Source organism: Phocoena sinus, chromosome 16, assembly GCF_008692025.1.
Source record: "Phocoena sinus isolate mPhoSin1 chromosome 16, mPhoSin1.pri, whole genome shotgun sequence".
NCBI lineage: Eukaryota > Metazoa > Chordata > Mammalia > Artiodactyla > Phocoenidae > Phocoena > Phocoena sinus.
In genome coordinates, this window is record NC_045778.1 from 36,208,625 (window position 1) to 36,231,016 (window position 22,392).

The 22,392-nt window shown below is 41.1% G+C and overlaps 1 long non-coding RNA gene across 1 annotated transcript; it reads right to left on the minus strand.

The window, feature by feature from the left end:
* Window positions 1–465: 465 nt before the first annotated feature.
* Window positions 466–21,400, minus strand: LOC116741192. Its single transcript, XR_004346071.1, has 3 exons — window positions 21,320–21,400; window positions 20,278–20,408; window positions 466–517 (listed from the first exon to the last, which is right to left on the minus strand). It is a non-coding gene; the product is annotated as an uncharacterized LOC116741192 (long non-coding RNA).
* Between the last annotated feature and the right edge of the window lie 992 nt (window positions 21,401–22,392).

Below are 22,392 nucleotides of genomic sequence, written 5' to 3' on the forward strand. Positions count from 1 at the left end.
CATTTTACCACAATAAAAAAGATAGATCCAAATGAAGAAAAAAGTAATTATAAATTCCTTTATTGTTATTTTATCGGGGTTTCCAGAGTCGTAAAATTAGATGCACATGTTTAATTCACTTTTTTATCTGCTCAGTGAATATGTATTAAATGAATAAATGAATCAGATCTAATGGAAGTGTTGTTGGACATATACAGAGGAGCAAACACACAAACCTTCACGGCTGAATCCCTTTTTCCCATCTGTCTTTTAAATTTCAAGAGCAATATATGAATTCATGGTTGTTATTAAAAATTATACACCCTCAAACAGTAACTATGTGACAGTTCACTTTCACAGATTCTCTATCCTACCCCCACTCTCAAGCTTTTACTTCCAATGATAATTGGCTGAAATTAACACCCATGTGTACCTGTCAAAGCTTGCCTTCCAGCTTAAGCCAGGACCCTGGTCCAGCAGCCTCTTCTCAGGAAAGCCTCTTGTGTTCTCATGTCTAACTCCTACCCGCACTGCTGTCCTATGAGACACACACGCACACACACACACAATTTTAAGATTAAGGGGACTTCTGTAGCCTCTTTTACTTTTCCACCAGCAGTGCATGCCTAGAGATCCCTGCTAGGTTGTGGGTTCCCTTATTTGCTCTGATTTCTATCTAGAGAAACTCTGACAAAATCCAGATGCCTGAATCAGGGTTACTAGCTGCAAACAACAGAAGCCGACTCTGACAGATTTAAGGAAAATGGAATGTATAGCATGAATATGGGGAGACTTGAAGACCCAGGCCTGGAAAATGAACAGGTCCAAGGGAAGCTATGTAGCCAGAGCCACAGCAAATATTATGCTGTAAAACGAAACCAGTGATATAAAATGAGGCCGCTGCGGCATCTACTTGGTCTGTTAACATGGAATCTGGGACATCACCACTGGACCCACTGTCAGCCCTAGACTCTCTACTACCATTGTTTCTGGCCTACACTGTCCCAGCACCTGGGTGGTACCCTTGTTGCAGCTGATGACCCTAGAAAGGATTCTTCACACCACTGGCTCTCACTTCAGGCTCTAGGGAGGATGCAGCTGATTGACTAAGCCTGTGTCGTACGTGCCCATGCCCTGTTTGTAAAGGAAGCTGGAAAAGTGGGTATCTGGCCCTTATGGCTTCCATAGTGGAAAATGATAATCTCTGCCTCCCACCAAGAGACATAGATACGTTCATGCTTGGCAGCTTTAAAAGAAAGTCAAGCTCCATTCTTCCCATCTTCAGCTAGATTTTTCCAAGCCTCCTGTGTCACTGTGCTAATCACTGCCCAGACATCACATTACTCTGTAGTGCAGAGCAGAGTTACTGAAGACTTAAAGACAAACCAGGGAATTCCCTGGCGTCCAGTGGTTAAGACTCCATGCCTTCACTGCCGAGGGCCCGGTTGGATCCCTGGTCTGGGAACTAAGATCCCACAAGCTATGCGGTGCGGCCAAAAAAAAAAAATCAATTGAAAAATGATCTTTGATGCTGGCAATGAATGATGCTTGCTTGGATGCAGATGGAGCTTGTGTGTGCGCATATGTGTGCATGTGTAAAATAATTTTATTACATTCTTCCTAGATTTGATGATATCATTCTTGTTGGGTTTTTCTTAAATTTTAAAAAATATTGGTAATACATTTACCTGGTTCAAATACAAAAACAGTATATAAATGTTCATGCTCAGAAGTGTTGCTTGCACTCACATCCCCATCACTCCATTACCTCCCTATCTGCTCTCTGCAGAGAACCACATTTATTCATTTATTGTGAATACTTAGTGTTTATTTATGCAAATAAAAGAAAATACAGGTAAGTGTATATTACTCATCAAGTTGTATTATTAAATATATACAGTTTTTTGTAGGTCAATCAGACCTCAATAAAGTCGTTTATTTATACACATTTTTTCTCTCTTTCTTACAAAAACAGGTAGTACGTTATTTACACTGTTTTGTGCCCTGTTTTTTCATTTAATAATATTTTCTAGAGAAATTTCCATATCAGTATACAAAGAACTTATTCTTTTTTTTTTCTTTTGCGGTACACGGGCCTCTCACCGCTGTGGCCTCTCCCGTCGCAAAGCACAGGCTCCGGACGCGCAGGCTCAGCGGCCACGGCTCACGGGCCCAGCCGCTCCGCGGCACGTGGGATCCTCCCGGACCGGGGCACGAACCCGTGTCACCGGCATTGGCAGGCAGACTCTCAACCACTGCGCCACCAGGGAAGCCCCAGAATTTATTCTTTTTTAAAACTACCTGCCACTATATGGATGAAACATGGTTTATTTAATCAAAAACCCACAGAGGGACACTTGAGGAGTTTCCAATATTTACTATTAAAAACTATCTTATAAGTAAGTAAACTTGTATACACATCTTTTTGTCCATATGTAGGAATATCTGTCAGATACATTCTCAAAAGTGAGATTGCTGGGTCAAAATGTATGTGCATTTGTAATTTGGTGGTTATTGCCAAATTTCCTTCTTTGGGGAAGTTGCCATTCTGCATCTGGACCAGCTATGCATGAGCTGCATACATATGTGACTGTCTCATGCATGACCGCTTTCCCACAGTCTCAGCGGGTGTGTTGTCAGTCTTTTGAATTTTGCCAATCTGATAGGTGAGAATGCAACCCCATTGTGGTATATGTTTGCATTCTCTTTTTATAAGTGAAGTTAAACATCTTTTTCATATTTGTATTGCTTTTTCTGAAAACTATATTCATACCTTTCTACATTTTTCTGCATAAATGTTCTGCATAAATTGTTGGTCCTTGACTTCTTGATTTTTAGAAGTTCTTTATTATTAGAGAGATTGGCCTTTGTGATCTGAATTGCATATATATATATATATATATATATATATATAAAACAACACCGTGAGGCTTGCAGGATCTTAGTTCCCCAACCAGGGATCAAACCCTGGGCCCCCAGCAGTGAAAGCATGAGTCCTAACCACTGGATTGCTAGGGAACTCCCTGAATTGCATACACACACACACACACACACACACACACACACACACACACACATATTTTTTTTCACTGCATTAGGTCTTTGTTGCTGCGTGCAAGCTTCCTCTAGTTGCAGTAAGCAGGGGCTACTCTTTGTTGAAGTGTGCAGGCTTCTCAATGTGGTGGCTTCTCTTGTTGCGCAGCACGGGCTCTAGGCACGCGGGCTTCAGTAGTTGCAGCATGCAGGCCCTAGAGCACGCAGGCTCAGTAGTTGTGGCACATGGGCTTAGTTGCTTCATGGCATGTGGGATCTTCCCGGACCACGGATCAAACCTGTGTCCCCTGCATTGGCAGGCGGATTCTTAACCACTGCGCCACCAGGGAAGTCCCTGAATTGCATATATTTTAAAAACCAATTTGAAATTTAAAAAATCAGCTCAATTGAAGCATAATTTACATATAATAAAATGTTCTCATTTTGAGTACAATTTGATGAGTTTAGAAAAACATACCCACAACATGTAACCAGTACCACAATCAAGATATAGAATATTTTTATCATCCCTAAATGTTCCCTGTGCCCATCCCCAGGTGATCTACATGCACCACTCTCAGATCCAAAAAATCACGTATCTTCTTTCTCTAACTATAGATTTGTTTTTCTTATATTTTGTATAAATGGAATGTACAGTATGTACCCTTTTCTGTCTGGCTTCTTTTGCTCAGCAGATTGTTTCTGAGACTTAACCATGTTGTTGTGTGTATCAACAGTTCATTCTTTTTTTTTCTTGCTTTTCCTGCGTAATATACCACTGTATGGATATACAATCATTTATGTATCCATTTACCTGTTGATGGACATTTATACTGTTTCCAGATTCTGGCTATTATGGATAAGGCTACTATGAATATTCATGTACAAGTCTTTATGTAAATATATATTTCCTTTCTCTAGGTAGTACAATTGCTGTATCTTATGGTAAGAATATGTTTCATTTCATTTTTTTAAAAAACTACCAAACTGTTTTCCTAATTGGTTTTAACATTTCATACTCCTACCAGAAATATATGAGAGTTCTAGTTTATCTTTATAATCATAAATACTTGCCAGTCTTTTTAGCTTTGGTTGATCTAGTGGGTGTGTAGTGGTATCTGATCATGGTTTTACTATGAATTTCTCTGATGATTACAGACGATGAGCATCTTTTTCTGTTTTTTGGTCACTCCTGTGGTGAGGTTTTTGTTCCTATTTCACCAGGCTTTTCTCTTTTTCCTTAATTGAAGGAGTTCTTTATATATATTGGAAACAAGTCCTTTGTCAGTTTTGTGTATTGTAGATATTTCCCCAGTCTGTGGTTTGCTTTTTCATTTTCTTCATGATGTCTTTCAAGCAGCAGTTTTACATTTTTGAAATTTATTTAATCATTTTTCCTTTTATGATTTGTGCTCTTTGTGTCTTATCTAAAATGTATTTGTTTACTCCAAGGTTGCAAAGGTTTTCTCTTATGTTTTCCTCCAAATGTTTCATAATGTTAGCTTTTTACATTTAGTCTATGACCCATTTTTTAATTATAGCTTTATCAAGATATAATTCACATACCATAAATGTCACCCTTTAAGTGTACAATTCAATAATTTTAGTATATTCAAAGAATATACTATAAAAGTTTTGAACATTTTTATCATCCTTCAAAATAAACTCCATATGCAGTTGCTACCAATAAATACCAGTTACTCCCAATTCCCCCTCCCCAGGTCCTGCCATCACTAACCTACTTTCTCTATTTTGGATTTTCCTATTCCAGGAAAGTCATATAAATGGAATCATACAATATGTGGCCTTTTGTGGCTGGCTTTTAAAATCTAGCATCATGTTTTTGATGTTTAGCCATGTTGTAACATGTATCAGTACTTCACTCCTTTTTAATCCTGAATAACAGTCCATTGTAGGGGGAGTTCCCTGGTGGCCTAGTGTTTAGGATTCCAGGCTTTCACTGCTGGGGCTGGGGTTCAGTCTCTGGCTGGGGAACTGAGATCCTGTAAGTTGCTCGGTGTCACACACACACAAAAAAAAGACCATTGTAGGTATATACGACACCTGGTTTATCCATTCATCAGTTGATGGACATTTGAGTTGTTTCTACCTTTGACAATTATGAATAATGCTATGAAACAGTCATGTTCAAGTTTTTGTATGAACATGTTTTCAGTTCTTTTGAGTATATACTTAGGAGTGGAATTGCTACGTCAAATGGTAACACTGTGTTTACCTTTTTGAGGAACTGCCAAACTTTTCCACAGTGGCTGTACCATTTACATTCCCATCAGTGATGTATGAGGGTTCTCTACATTCTTTTCAACACTGGTCATTTTCCATTTAAAAAAATTAAACCCATCATAGTAGATACGAAGTGGTATCTCATTGTGGTTTTGATTTGCATTTCCCTGCTGGCTAACGATGTTGAGCATATTTTCATGTGCTTATTGGCCATCTCTTTTTTTTTTTTTTGGAAAAATGTATTGTGCTCAAGTTTAAAATGGATTTTTTAAATTGTTAAGTTGTAAGAGTTCTTTATATATTCTGGATATAATCAGCCCTTTATCAGACATATAATTTGCAATTATCTTCTCCCACTCTATGGTTGTCTTTTCACATTCCTGATGGTGTCCATTGAGTCCCCAAAGTGTTTAATTTTGATGATGTCTAATTTATTCTCCCCCACTTTGTTTTCTTGTGCTTCTGGGGTCATACCTAGCTTAAGGTCATGAAGATTTCATTCTATGTTTTCTTCTAAATGTTTATAGTTTTAGCTCCAACAGTTAGGTATACGATCCTTTCTGAGTTAGTTTTTTTCCATATGATGTGAGCTAGTTCACTATGGCATGTGGATATCCAGTTGTCCCAGCACCATTTGTTGAAAACACTATTCTTTCCCTTTGAATTGTCTTGGCATCTTGTCTCTCAACTGACCATAAATGTAAGGGCTTATTCTTGGACTCTCAGTTCTACTTTATTTATCTCTCTAGCTATTCTTATGCCAGTACTATACTCTCTTGATTCCTATAGCTGCACAGTGAGTTTTAAAATTGAGAAGTGGGACTTCCCTGGTGACACAGTGGTTAAGAATCCGCCTGCCAATGCAGGGGACACAGGTTCAAGCCCTGGTCCAGGAAGATCCCACATGCTGCGGAGCAACTAAGCCCGTGTGCCACAGCTACTGAGCCTGTGTGCCACAACTACTAAAGCCCGCGTGCCTAGAGCCACAATAAGAGAAGCCATTGCAATGAGAAGCCTGTGCACCACAACGAAGAGTAGCCCCATTCACTGCAACTAGAGAAAGCCTGTGTGCAACAACAAAGACCCAACTCAGCCATAAATAAATAAATTTATTTTTAAAAAAATAAATAAATAAAATTGAGAAGTGTAAGTCTTCCAACTTTGTTCATCTTTTTCAGGACTTTTTGGCTATTCTGAGTCTCATTCATTTCCATATGAGTTTTAGAATCATCTTCTAAATTACTGCAAAAAAGTGGGGGCACCTGAGACTTTGATAGAGATTGTTTTGAATCTTTAGAACAATTTGGAGAGTACTGCCATCTTAATATTGTCTTCCAATCCATGAGAGTGCAACGTCTTTCCATTGATTTAGATCTTCATTAATTACCTTAAACTACTGTTTTGTAGTTCTCCATGTACAAACCACGCACTTCTGTGAAATTTATTCCTGATATTTTATTCTTATTGCTGGTACTGTAGATGGGATTATTTTCTTTTTTTCTTTTTTTTAAAATAAATTTTTATTTATTTATTTATTTATGGCTGCACTGGGTCTTTGTTGCAGTGCCCGGGCTTCTCATTGCGGTGGCTTCTCTTGTTGCAGAGCATGGGCTCTAGGCATGCAGGCTTCAGTAGTTGTGGCACACAGGTTTAGTTGCTCTGTGGCATGTGAGATATTCCCGGACCAGGACTCGAACCCGTGTCCCCTGCATTGGCATGCAGATTCTTAACCACTGGGCCACATGGGAAGTCCCGTGATTATTTTCTTAATTTCAATTTCAGATTATTCATTAGGAGTGTATAGAAATACAATTGATTTTTGTATATTGACCTTACATCCTGCAAATTTGCTTAACTTGTTTATTATTTACCAGTTTTTTAGTGCAATTTTTAGGATTTTCTATGTAAAAGATCATGTCATCTATACATAAATATAGTTTAATTTCTTCCTTTCCAATCTGAATGACTCATTTCTTTATGTCACCTAATTACCCTGACTAGAACCTCCAGTACAATGTTGAATATAAGTGGAGAGAGAGAACATTCTTGTTTCTGATCTTAGGGAAAAATAGTCTTTCACTATTATGTTTGTTACCTGTGGGGTTTTCATAAATGCCCTTTATAGCTTGAGGAAATCTCCTTCCATTCCTAATTTGTTGAGTGCTTTTGTCACAAAAGGGTGTTCAATTTTGTCAACTGCTTTTCTGCATCTATTCATGTGAGTGTGTGGTTTTGTCCTTTATTCTATTAAATATGTATTAGGGAATTCACTGGCAGTCCTGTGGTTAGGACTCTGTGCTTTCACTGCCAAGGGCCCGGGTTCAATCCTTGGTCAGGGAACTAAGATCCTGCAAGCTGCGTGGCAAGGCCAGAAACAAAAAGAAAAAAGGTATATTAGTGTTTATAGTATTCCTTTAAAATACTTTTTATTTTTGTAAGGTTAGTAGTGATGTCTCTTCCTTCATTCTTGATCTTAGTAAGTTTAGTCTTCTCTATTTCTTGTTCATTTTACCTAAAGATTCGTCAATTTTGATAATATTTTCAAAGAACCAATTTTTGGTTTTGTTCAGCCTCTCCTTTTTTTTTTTTTTGGTGGGGGGTTACGCGGGCCTCTCACTGTTGTGGCCTCTCCCGTTGTGGAGCACAGGCTCCGGACGCGCAGGCTCAGCGGCCATGGCTCACGGGCCCAGCCGCTCCGCGGCATGTGGGATCTTCCCGGACCGGGGCACGAACCCATGTCCCCTGCATCGGCAGGCGGACTCTCAATCACTGCGCCACCAGGGAAGCCCAAGCTTCTCCATTTTTTAAAAAAATTCTCTATCTCATTAGTTTCTGCTTTGATCTATATTATTTCCTTCCTTCTGCTTGCCTTGGAATTAGTTTCCTCTTCTTTTCCTATTTTCTTTTTCCCAGCTGTATTATGATATAATTGACATAGAACATTGTGTAAGTTTAAGATGTACAAGGTGTTGATTTGATACACTTATCTATTGCAAAACGATTAACACTACAGCTTTAGTTAACACCTCCATCATGTCACATAATGACCATTTCTTTTTTGTGGTGAGAATGCTTAAGATTTACTCTCTTAGCAACTTTCAAGTACATAACAGAGTATTATTAACGATAATCCCGAGACATGCTGTGCATTAGGTCCCCAGAACTTATTTATCTTTTACTGTAACTGGAAGTTTGTACCCTTTGACAACATCTCCACATTTCTTCCACCTCTGAGCCCCTGGTAACCACCATTCTACTCTTTGTTTCTATGAGTTCAGCTTTTTAAGATCCTACATATAAATGATATCACACACTATTTGTCTTTTACTGTCTGATTTATTTCATTTAGCACAATGCCTCAGGTTCTATCCACATTGCTGCAAATGGCAGTATTTTCTTCTTTCTCATTGCTGGATAATATTCCATTGTGTGTGTGTACATACATATATATACAAACATATATATATATATATGTACACCACATCTTTCATTTTTAACATCTTTGTTGGAGTATAATTGCTTTACAACGTTGTGTTAGTTTCTGCTGTATAACAAAGTGAATCAGCTATACGTATACATATATCCCCATATCCCCTCCCTCTCGCATCTCCCTCCCACCCTCCCTATCCAACCCCTCTAGGTGGTCATAAAGCACCGAGCTGATCTCCCTGTGCTATGCGGCTGCTTCCCACTAGCTATCTATTTTACGTTTGGTAGTGTATATGTGTCAAGGCCACTCTCTCACTTTGTTCCAGCTTACCCTTCCCCCTCCCCATGTCCTCAAGTCCATTCTCTACGTCTGCGTCTTTATTCCTGTCCTGCCCCGAGGTTCTTCAGAACCTTTTTTTTTTTTTTAGATTCCACATATATGTGTTAACATACAGTATTTGTTTTTCTTTCTGACTTACTTCACTCTGTATGACAGACTCTAGGTCCATCCACCTCACCACAAATAACTCAATGTCGTTCCTTTTTATGGCTGAGTAATATTCCATCGTGCCACATCTTCTTTATCCATTCATCCACTGACAGACACTGAGGTTGTTTCTGTATCTTGGCTATTGTGAATAATGCTGCAATAAGCATGGGAATGCAGATATCTCTTCAAGATTCTGTTTTCGTTTCCTTTAGATATATACGCAGAAGTAGAATTACTGAATCATATGGTAGTCCTATATTTAATTTTTTGAGAAACCAGCATACTGTTTGGATGTACCAATTTATATTCCCATCAATAGTGCACAAGAGTTTCCTTTACTCCACATCCTCCAACACTTGCTATCTCTTGTGTTTTTGATGACAGCCATTCTACCAAGTGTGAAGTGATATCTCATTGTGTTTTTTTATTTTTGGCCGCACCATGTGGCATGTGGGATCTTAGTTCCCTGACCAGGGATTGAACCTACGCCCCCTGCAATGGAAGCGCAGAGTCTTAACCACTGGACCGCCAGGGTAGTCCCTCTCATTGTGGTTTTGATTGGCATTTCCCTGATGGTTGCTGATGTCAAGCACTTTTTCATGTACCTGTTGGCCATTTGCATGTCTTCTTTGGAAACATATCTGTTCTGTTCCTCTATTTTGTAATTGGATTGTTTCAGTCTTTTTTTTGTTGTTGTTGTTGAGTTGTATGAGTTCTTTATATATTTTGGATATTAGCCCCTTATCTTTATTTTTTCCTTTCATGTACTTATTTTAGATTTAATTTGTTGTTTTCCTAGCTTCTTAATGTACTAAATTGGATTTTCGATGTTAGACCTTTCTTATTTATTTAGTTATTTTTTGGCTGCGTTGGGTCTTTGTTGCTGTGCGCAGGCTTTCTCTAGTTGCGACAAGCGGGGGCTACTTTTCGTTGTGGTGCACAGGCTTCTCATTGTAGTGGCTTCTCTTGTTGCGAAGCAAGGGTTCTAGGCACATGGGCTTCAGTAGTTGTGGCACACAGGCTCAGTAGTTGTGGCTCACCAGCTCTAGAGTACAGGCTCAGTAGTTGTGGTGCATGGGCTTAGTTGCTCTGCGGCATGTGGGATCTTCCTAGACCAGGGCTCGAACCCATGTCTCCTGCATTGGCAGGTGGATTCTTAACCACTGTGCCACCAGGGAAGCCCCTTTCTTCTTTTTAAATATAAACATTTGAAGTTATAATATTCCCTTAAGCACTGCTTTAGCTTCATCCCACAAATTTTGAAACGTTGTGTCTTCATTTTCAATCAGTTCAATGTATTTTCTGATTTTCCTTGTGATTTTCTCTTTGATTAATGGTTATTTAGAAGTGTTGTTTAACCTCCAAATATTTGGAGATTTTTCTAGATTCATTTCTAATATTGATTTCTCTTTTAGTTCAATTCAACTACTAATTCTTAATTTAATCTCATTCATACAAATGTTAGACTACTTGATATTGTCACATAGTTCATTGAGTGCTATTCACTTTTTTCAGTCTGTCTTTTGCTCATTTTGCTTCATTTTGTATTTGTGTAATTTCAATCCTTTTAATATTATTGAGGTTTGTTTTATGGCATTTGGTATATTTTAATAAATGTGCATGTGAAAATTATATATTGAGTAGAGTGTTCTATGAATTTAAATTAAGCTGTTGATAATGTTTTTAGGTTTTCTACATTCTTACTGATTTTCTTCCTATTTATTGAATCAATGACCGAAAGAGGCATGTTTGTATTTCCAAATATAATTGTCAATTTATTCATTTATTTTAGCTTTTCTGTTTATTTTTTCATGTATTTTGAAGCTTTGTTATTGGGTATGTACGTATTTAGTATTTTTATCTTTGTAATGTCCCTCCTTATTCCTTGTAATATTCTTTGCGTGATATTAATTTAGCCATTCTAGCCTTCTTATGATTGGTGCCTCCATAGTATATCTTTCTACATTCTTTTACTTTATTTTGTCTGTGTCTTTATGTTTAAAGCGCGTTTCTTGTATACAGCACATTGTAAAGTATTGCTTTTCTATCCAGTCTGATACTTCTGCCCTTTAACTGGAATGTTTAGACCATGTACATTTATTGTACTTATTGTTATGATTGGGTTTAAGTCTACTATCTTCTATTTGTTTTCTACTTGTTCCAACTGTTCTTTCTTTTCTTACTGCTTATTTTGGATTTTCTTTTTCTTTTGCAGTGCACGTGGCTTGCAGGATCCTAGTTCCCAAACCAGGGATTGAACCCGGGCCCTTGGCAGTGAAAGTGCAGAGTCCTAACCACTGGACTGCCAGGGAATTCCCTTGATTAATTTTTTATGCTTCCATTTTACCTCTTCTATTGGCTTACTAGCTCTACCTCTTTGTTTTATTAGTTTTAGTGGTTGCTGTAGCACATACAATATACACCTTTAACTTTTCACAGTCTACCTTCAAATAATACTATATAACCTAATGTAAATTGTAAGAATCTTACAACAGCACACTTCCATTTTCCTTGTTCCACCCACTTTCACACATTTTACTTCTGCATTTGTCATGACCCCGAACCATTTATGATACCATTCCTTCCTGTCTATAGATCAAGGTTTCCATGTGTTTCATTTTCCTTACATCCAAAGAACTTCCTTTAATATTTCTTGTGGTACAGACCAACTGGTGACAAATTTACTCAGCTTTTGTTATTGTTGTCTGAAAAGATTTTTATTTTATCTTCTTTTGTAAACAATATTTGATACATATGTATTCCAGGTTGATCATTTTTTTTAGCACATTAAAAATGTACCATGGCCTTATGACTTACATAGCTTCTGAAAAGTTTTCATTAATTTTTATCTTTATTCCTTTGTTTCTTTTTTCCTCTGGCTAATTTCAAGATATTCTGTTAATAATGTTTTGGCTTTCAGCTATTTGATTATAACGTGTCTTGATTCTGGTACTGGTGCTGGTGGTGATGTGCGTGTGTGTAGTCATCCTGTTTCGTGTTTGTTGATGTTTTTGGATAGTATTTATCACCTATGGAAAAAATTTTGACCACTATTTCTTCAAATATTCTTTTCCGTATTATTATCTCTCCTTTCTTTCTGGGTTTCCAATTAGAACTATGTTAGACCATTGGATACTGTCCCACAAGTCACTAGACTCTGTTCACTTTTTTTTTTTTTTTTTTTGCAGTACGTGGGCCTCTCACTGTTGTGGCCTCTCCCGTTGTGGAGCACAGGCTCCGGATGTGCAGGCTCAGTGGCCATGGCTCACGGGCCCAGCCGCTCCGCAGCATGTGGGATCTTCCCGGACCAGGGCACAAACCCGTGTCCCCTGCATCAGCAGGCAGACTCTCAACCACTGCGCCACCAGAGAAGCCCTGTTCACTTTTTTAAGTCTTTCTTTTATTCTCATTGTTTCATTCTGAATAGAATCTATTCCTGTATCTTCAGGTTTACTGATTGTCTTCTTCATTGTTTAACATGCTTTTAATCCCATCCAGTGATTTTTTTTTCATCATAGGTATTGTTTTTCACCTCTAGGAGTTTCATTTTGTTCTTTTTTTCCTATCTTTCATCTCTTTCTTTACTGTGTTCATGCTTCCTCTCCTTATTATGTTCATATGTCCTTATTATGTTCATGTTTTCTTTTAAATACATGAAATAGCTATAATAGCTGTTTTAATATTCTTATTTGCTAGTTCTATCAAATCTATCGTTGAGTCTATTTGTATGGAACTGATTTTCTCCTAGTTATAGATCACATTTCTGGCTTCTTCCAGAAACAATTGTTTTACATTGTTGTATGTCTTATTTTTGTTTTCTACCTCTATAGGATGTTGGGCTTTGTTCTCATGGTCAATGAGAACAGCTTGATCCTTTTGAGGCTCCTCTACAGTGTAATTAAAGTGTGTTTAGAGAGGCCTATATTCTAGGGGTAGTTGAGCCTTTTTACTAAGGCATGGCCCACTTAGGGCCCCAAGTAATCAATTAGATCTCTCTATTCTGGCTGGTCAGAACTCAAATGTGTTCCAGTTTTTTGTGCGTTTGGGGAACCATTCAGCTCATAGCTTCCCAGTTGGTCTCCATCCAGCCTCATGAAGTTTTATCCAATACATTCACATGTTAGTATTCAGCAAAGATTCATGGAGGTATCTATGGAGATTTCTGGAATTCTTTTTCTGCATAATCAACTCCTCTCTGAACTCTGCCCTGCAATTTCCAGCCACCTCAGATAATCCTGAACTCTAGCTCTTCATCTAAGCAAGACTGTTGGACTATGTTTGGACTCCTCTTCCTTACTCTATAGTTTGAAATACGCCTCCAGGCAGAAAGCTGTGGAGATCATAGGGCTCAATTCATTTGTTTCATTTCTCTCAAGTATCACAGTCGTGGGACTTCTCTGGTGGCGCAGTGGTTAAGAATCTGCTTGCCAATGCAGGGGACACAGGTTCGAGCCCTGGTCCAGGAAGATCTCACATGCCACAGAGCAACTAAGCCCGTGCACCACAATTACTGAGGCTGTGCTCTAGAGCCTGTGAGCCACAGCTACTGAGCCCACGTGCCACAACTACTGAAGCCTGCGCACCTAGAGCCTGTGTTCCACAACAAGAGAAGCCACCACAATGAGAAACCCACACACTGCAACAAAAGTAGCCGCCACTCGCCGCAACTAGAGAAAGCCAGCACACAGCAACGAAGACCCAATGCAGCCAAAACTAAGTAAATAAAATAGATAAATTAAAAGAAAAAAAGTATCACAGTGTGTGTTGCCTGTTATTTGATGTCTGAGATCAATTTCACATATTCTGTCTAGTTTTTTGTTTAATTTGTCTTTTGGCAGAATGCTAAATCTGGTCCTTTTTATTCCATTACAGCCTGAAGTGAAAACCTGCCATTTTTTTGGATAATTTGTTTCTAGAGTTTTCGTTTTGTTATTAATTTTTTTCCATGCAGAAATGTCTAGATTTTATGTAATCAAATTGACTGAACTTCAGTCTATGACTTCTGAATTTTGAAGAACTTTGAAATTAAAAAGGATGTCCCCACTCCAAGTTTAGGAAGGCATTCTAGGCCATTTCTTCACGCTGATTCTAACCTTGTTTTCCATGCAATTCATGTCCCTGTAACCTTGACTTGAACACTTCTAATCTCTTTGCCAGGTCATATTTGTCCTGCCTGTCCCCAGGGAAGTGGAAATTTTATCTCAAATGTGTGAAGTGGGGTTAATTTGGCATTTTATCTACAGTTCCCCAAAACAGTTATTTATGGCATAAGTTAGATGCTCTGAGTTCTTTGGGGCTTTATTTTTGACATCCAAGGCAATGGAAAGCTTTGGGAATTCTAAAACCCTTTCTATCAAAGTGGTGTCTTTGTCACAAATTCTAAAAGCCTATTTTAGAACTCAAAGAGTTCTTTGATACCTATGCCCATTTGAAGTAATTGACCTCTATTGAGACAGAATTGGGAGACGGGCCTGGCTGATTGGTCTGGGGAGGGCCACAAGGCACTAGGAATTGAAAAGGGAAAAGCACAAAGATTAATATATCAAAATATGTTTCTACCACACCCTCTGTCTTCTGCACTTTCTGACACACCAGCAGAGTAACACCATCAAAAGAGCAAATGAAGTTAGCCTGATACTGTCTCTTCTTCATTCTGGGGTTCACTGCCTTTTAGGTCAGCTCACAAACCAACCTCTCCAAAAACTCAGTCTACAATATGACCTTGGGTCTGCAGGAAGTTCACTATGGAGAATTCTTTTTTGGAAACTGGAAATGGTAACCAACTAGTTTTGTTAGCTTATTTTTAAGTTTTCCAGAATGTAATTCGTCAGAGCAGGAGATCTGTATTATTTAGAACAGTTTTCTTATTAATGCCGTCACCCATCTTTGGATCAACTCCCTTTTGGTGAACTTGGTTCTGTACTTTTCAGTACCATAAACAAGGCCTTTCTCAGAGTCATCTATCAATATTATGTCTTTAGCTTCCAACAGAAGACTCCATTTCCTGCTCCGTAAATTATTTGCAACCAAGTTTTGTATTCCCTGTCTTATTTGAAACATCAGTTGAATTTACCATTTTATATGCCTTTTAAAATATTAAGCTGCTTTTCCTTCTGGTGCGGGGCCTGGATTTTTTTTTCTAGTGGGCAGGACTCTTCCCATTAGGAAAAGTGACCTATTAGCATAAAAGTGAAGCAGAAAGCTTATCCTGAGCTTGGAAAGTAAGACACTGAGCGCCCCACTGTCGACAGAGCTGTAAGAGTATTTCCTGACTTGGCAGCACAGCCATGGGACTCTCAGGCAGAGAGCCCTGCTGCTGGATTCACAGAGTCCAAGGCAGGAACAGGTCTCACCTCCCACCTAGTGCCCCATTCTGGCCAGCTGATAGCCCAGCCTCTCTTTGTTGTCCTGGAGCAAGGGTCAGGAAACTCAGCCTGTGGGCCAGATCTGGCCTGCTGCCTTTTTGCAAATAAAGTGTTATTGGAACACAGCCGTACCCGTTTGTTGCCGTATTGTTTATGACTGCTTTCATACCACAGTGGCAGGGCTGGGCAACTGCAACATAGACCATATAGTCCACAAAGACTAAAATATTTCATTACTGGCCCTTTACAGAAAAAGCTGGCCAAACCCTGTCCTAGCACACTGGAACTGTGAGGGAATTTTGGTATTCTCCTTTTTCTAGGTTATTCCAGAGCCCTAACTTGGCATCAAGGAGTGATTATTGCCCTCAAACCCCTTGGCTCCTCCATCCTGGCTGATTCCCATTTCCTACTTGCTAACGAAGCAGAGCCTCCCAGTTTGAGTAGACCCAGGAGCAGATTCTGACATAAGGATTCAAATGAAGGTAATTTATTTGGGAAGGGCTCCCTGGACACCCCATTAAGGGTGTGGGAAAGTAAGCTAGGGAAGGAAGTCAATATACTATGTCATCAAGCAAATTACCGTTGTGGGCAACAGGAAGTCAGTCTGGTATGGAACTCTGGAAGTCAGTGTAGAACAGCTGGCTCAGTGTTCTGCCAGCTGAGGAGTGAGGGAGCTGGGGTGTTTATACACCAACTCCTGCCTATGATTAAGTAGAGGGCTGCCACCAGGAAGGGTGAACTCTCTGACACTTCTGGACTGTCTTTGAAGGCACAGTGGGGCTCTAGAGAATGGTCTCAGGCAATTAGGTGCACATGCCAGCATTCAGAAGTCAGGCCAGCATACAATGAAGTGATAAAGTTAAGAGGGTGCAGGTAAGGTAGCATCTGCTACAGGAAAATACAGAATACCAAGGTGACTGCCGGAAGATCCTCAGGGCAAAGGGGCTGGCTCTCAGAAAAAGAAAAACAAAACGTTCCTTGTAAAACATCTAGTTGAAGAGAAGTGAGCACTCACTTCTGACTGTGTGATCCTGGCCAAGCTCCCTACACTCCTGGGGGTTCAAGGGGCCCACCTGTAAGACTGAGGTGAACTGACTGACCTCCTCCCTGACCTGGTGAGGGGCAGTGTTTTGTTTTGGCAAAATTTGTGCACAGCAATTTATTTAACACAGGTTCACTGTGGGAATTTCACAAGCTAAGAGCATAGAGGATAATGTCTCTTAATAAGCCAATAACGAAATAACATACCCCAAACCACTGACAGGTTAATCACACTATTGTTCCAGGCAAGGGGAGAGGAAAGGAATAAAGTCCAAATTCAGCATGAGGTGTACCTTTATACAAGCTGGGAGGGGACAGATGCCTTAGCCAACTACTAGCTGATGTCCAGCTGCCAGGACAAAAGTCAAAGTCCCTTGTTGCTAGAGCACATTGCTAGGGAATGAAGGCGCTGTTGTTGATGGGCGAGATGGCCTCCTTGGAGGAGCCGCCGAGAGGCTTTCCCTACTGCCAGTAAAAGACTCACCCTTATCTAACAGGAGCTAATGTCTAACAGTCCCCCAGACTATTTAGTTCAGCAAAGGGCTGCCTGCCCAGACACTCAGATAGCCCCACAAACACTCCGTATTTACAGGCATACCTCATTTTATTGCATTCCACTTTATTGTGTTTTTTCACAAATTGAAGGTTTGTGGCAACCTTTTGTTGTCAAATGATGATTAGCATTTCCTAGCAATAGAGTATTTTTAAGTACATTTTTAAGATATAATTGCACACTTAATAGACTATTGCACACTTAATAGACTACAGTTTAGTGTAAACATAACTTTCATATGCACTGGGAAACCAAAAGAAAAGTATGACTCGCTTTATTGCAGTGGTCTGGAACTGAACCTGCAGTGTCATCTCTGGGGTATGCCTGTGTCAGTTCTTCACATGTTCTTATCAATAAGCTCCCAGTGGGGTCCCTCAGCAGCTGAGCTACTGAGTGCTTACCAGTGACAACAGACCAGATGACGACTGCCTGACACTACTTACTTCATTCTTATACCAAAACAATTTTACCTTTAAAAACAACTTTTTTTTGGTCTTTGCCATAAACAAGTAGATTAAAACAACTTCACTTCAGTCATAAACAAGTGGGTTTGAAATCATATCAAACCCATTCACAATAGGCAGATAACTCATGAAACATCCAAAGATACAGGGATTAAAGTGCTGGAATATTTGTTTTCTCCCCAGATGGAAACTCTGTTATTTTTACTGACCATAATACTAAGAAATACTACAAACGTTTTTTTTTAATCCAAAAGAGTAGAAATAGGAAATTTTAAATCCTTCCCAAAGCTAGCTACTCGCAAAAGTTTAATGTGCTCTATAACTTTCCAGATTTTCTATGTATATATATATTTCTACTTTTACTTAGAAGAACTCACAGGAACATACTAGTTTTTAATCTGCTTTTTTTTTACTTGACAATATACTGAAGATCTATTGGCATACATTAAGAGGTATGGATCTGGGCTTCCCTGGTGGCACAGTAGTTAAGAATCTGCCTGCCAATGCAGGGGACACGGGTTCAAGCCCTTGTCTGGAAGGATCCCACATGCCATGGAGCAACTAAGCCCGTGTGCCACAACTACTGAGCCCGTGTGCCGTAACTACTGAAGCCAGCGCCTAGAGCCTGTGTTCCTCAACAAGAGAAGCCACTGCAATGAGAAGCCTGCACACCACAACGAAGAGTAGCCCCCGCTCGCCACAACTAGACAAAGCCTGTGTGCAGCAACAAAGACCCAACACAGCCAAAAAAAAAAAAAAAACACACAGGTATGGATCTACTGTATCCTTTTTAATAGTTATACGGTATTCCATTGTGTGCTTATACCATAGTTTAGCCAATATACTCTTTTATTTTTTTAACCAATCTACTCTTGATGGACTTTTATGATTTTTTCAATTTGCCTATAAAGAAAATAGTACTACAAGGAAAATCCTTGTATATCTGTCTCTGCTTAGGTGGGCAGGGGTTTCCACAGGATGAATTTCTAGAATTGGAACTGCTTGATCAACGAGTATACACATTGTGACTTCACTGGTGGCACAGTGGTTAAGAATCTGCCTGCCAAGGCAGGGGACACGGGTTCGAGCCCTGGTCCGGGAAGATCCCACATGCCGCGGAGCAACTAAGCCCGTGTACCACAACTACTGAGCCTGTGCTCTAGAGCCTGCAAGCCACAACTACTGAGTCCACATGTCACAACTACTGAAACCCGCATGCCTAGAGCCCGTGCTCTGTGACAAGAGAAGCCACCGCAATGAGAAGCCCACATGCCACAACGAAGAGTAGCCCCTGCTCCCCACAACTAGAGAAAGCCTGTGTGCAGCAACGAAGACCCAACACAGCCAAAAATAAAAATAAATAAATTAACTGATTAAAAAAAAAAGAGTATACACATTCAACAATTTTTAAACTATTCTCAATTGAAAGACTGTATAAGATTACACGCCTAGTCATAGAAAGTGAGGGCCAGTTTCATCTAAAACTGGGCATTTTTAACCTTTTGTGAATTGTATTTTTCATCCCTTTTGCCCATGTTTCAATTGGGGTTCTCATTTTTAATTTGATTTATATGAGCTCTTTATGTATTAAGGATAATACATCACCAAGATACTGACAAAGTCAACAGTAAGCTCTTACTGATGAAATGACCAGACACAACATCACTTGCTTAAATCTACATATCTAAAATTTATAAAAAGACTCAGTGGTGTCAGGATACCCCATAAAGGGATTAGAAGCATTCTGCAGAAGAGGTGAGGAATAGGATAAATTCCCAGCTTCCCCAAATCCTCTCCTGGAACCCACAGTTGCAGAAAACAAAATCTGTTCCTGGGGGTTGCATCATGCCTCTGGAAACTCAGTTGCCCCTCCTCCAAGGCCAGTTTCTGTGCTGAAGCATTTCTGCACCTAGTCCGGTCTGACCTGAAAGCTCCTCATCAATTTGGGGATGAAATTACATACAATCTGACCACAGAGTGTGGTACCATAAAGCCTGGGCCAAGTGCATCTCTTGACCTTCTTGCTGCATGACTCTTTGTAACATTAAAAGGTAATTGTTTAGGAGCAAACGGGCAAAGGCAGAGGAGAGGTCAGGACCAGAGGGCTTTATCTCCCTTAATCCCCATCAGCTCCCCTCAGGCCATCCTCCTCCCCTCCCCTCATTACTCAAATAGATAGTTACAATATATAAATTTTCTGTTTCTTTGCAGAACAACAGAAATGTGTAATTAAAAGCAACTTTGGAAAACTGCAATTTGTATTGATCTGTAATACACTATTTAAATGAAAAGGTTGTGCAGCCCTATACACATGTTGCTTGCAGCAAAGCCCCTTGTGCCTCTTCTGGAGTCTCTAAAAGGTGACCTGGACTCCCTAGCTGGGGTGGGCAAGTCTGGCTCTGGGGCTGGAAATTGGTGGAGGGGAGTGTGAGGAAAAGCCCCCTCCCTGGCAAACCCTGGGCACCTCCAAGCACCCTTATCACCTCTCACCAGCGTCACTTGTAAACGAAAAAAAGAGGCACAGAGTATCTGCTCAAAATGATACACCGGGTCCTGGCCTGCAGCCTCTGACCCACCCTGACCCTCCTGTGCCTGCGGTAGGATTGGGGGCAGAAACAGGCGGCCCCTTCAAGTGATGGGTGTGCGTGGTAAGAGCCCGCCGACCCCGACGCTGACCACCTGCGATGCACGGGTTTGAAGTCTCCAATCACTATCCTCCACCAGTCCATCTTCACTTGAGCTTCTCTTTAGGAAGTCGATTTTAGTTCAGCCTTTGGAATGTGGGTTTCAACATCATGCTGCATTAATTTCTGAATAGAAAATTTGAAAACAGAGAGTCTTGGTTCCATCTTTAAAAACTTGAGGAAAATATATCTAGCAGATATTAAACCATTTATTTCCCTGCTGCAAAGCTGGGCCTATCAAATTTTACAGACTCTGTGGAGATCAACTGTGCTCCAAGGACAAAGCCATATTCTGGTTTTCCAGTGGGCCCTGGCCAGTCCTGAAGTGAGCACAGGGAGTCTGCTGCCCCCAGCTGCCCCACCTCCCAAAAGAAGACCGGGGCGCACCTTCAGGTCAGCAGGAAACCACATGGGCTGTTCTGTTGCTATTTGACTTATTTTCCCCCACCCTGTGGCTCCTGACTAACGTTTTGCATTTTCAACGTATTTGTGCACATGAAAGACCCCTTTTACAGATGCAAGAGCCCCAAGAGCTGCGGCATCTGGGCCCAGGTCCTGCAGCAAGGAGGCACCAGAGCTGGGACTGGTGGCCGAGCTCCAGGAGGGCCAGGAAGCGAGAGGACAGGAGGCCGCTAGTCTTCCATCCCTTCCAGGGGTTTCCAGCATTTTCTAGTTGTCCTAACACCAGGGGCCTCTCCATGTCCCTGAATTAAGTGCTTCACGGAAGTAAAGAGCACCCCGGGGGGGGAGGGGGTACGGGGTTGCGGCACTGAGGCTCCTGTGCACAGAGGCACACCGCTGCTGACGGAGGCCTCCCGCCGCCAGCTGCCCTTCTAAGCGCCCTGCAGAATCCTCTCCCCCCACGCCACGTCTGCACACTGTGCCGTGGGAGCCAGCACCATCCCAGCCATCCCGTCCCAGCATGGCCTACAAGGAATCCTCTATCAGCATTCAAACACCTCCTCCCCCTCGCGCCCTTCAGCTGGAACCACTCGTCAGAACAATTAATTAGTTATCCGTGTGTCTCTCTGTCTCACCATGGGATCCTGGAAGGCAGGAACTATTTCTTGTCCCTCTTGTAACCCCAGTGCCCAGCACAGGAGGGCCCAGCATTGCTCCCACTTCTTTTTGTGGCTAGTATCCCGGCGGGCCTTTACCTTTCTTGAGGAGCCGCAACGCCACCCAGTGGCGGGCTGGCTGTACTGAGGATGCCGGCCGAGGGCTCTTCCGCTCCACCCCCTGCTGGTGGAGGCCGGTTACTGCAGGAGTTGAAGGTGATCGATGGGTCACCTTCTCGGCAGGGCCCTCCAGCATTCCACAGCCAAGTTTAAAATGGGGGTGGAATGTCAGAGAAGCAGGCCCAGTGCCTTTGGGATCCATGGGCACAGAGACTCAGCTCTAGGTTGCTGTATCTGCCTGAGGCTAACGTTGTTCTTCCCTTCCTGCTGTCCTTCCTCCCTTCCCACTCTACCAAAATGCACTTCCAGGCTCAGCTCAGACACCGCCTTCTTCCTTTGCCCCTCGTATGCATACAACCACAAGAATCTAGCTTATTCAGCCTAGATTCACATCCCCGCTTTGCCCGTTATCTGTTGTGAGACTACAAGCAAGTTACTTAATTTCACTGGCTTCAGTTTGTTTATCTACAAAATGGAGAATAATAATAGTACTGGCCCTGCTGGATTGTAAAGAATAAATGAGTCCTTACAGGTAAAGTATGTGCAAGTGTTGTGCCTGTTTAGTTGGTGCTACTATTCCTCAGTCAGTTTCACTGCCTGGAGACAAGGACCAGGTCTAATCCATTGAATCCTCACAGGGCTGGCATGGCATATGGCAGGAACTCAAAAGCCGCTGCACCTGCCAAAGGCATGGGAACAGTCAGCCTTTGACTTTGGTCATAGTGAGCAGTGGAGATGCGGGAAGACCTTCATCCTAGTCCTGGCTGTGACACTTTATCATTGTGTATCCTTGGACATGCCACGCCCCTCCCTGTGCCTCAGTTTCCTTATGAATAAGTTAGGATATACTGGAGGAGGGACTATGCCATGGTGTGAATACTAGGGGCAGGGATCACAGGGGTCATTTCGGAGGCTGCCTACCGCACAGACTC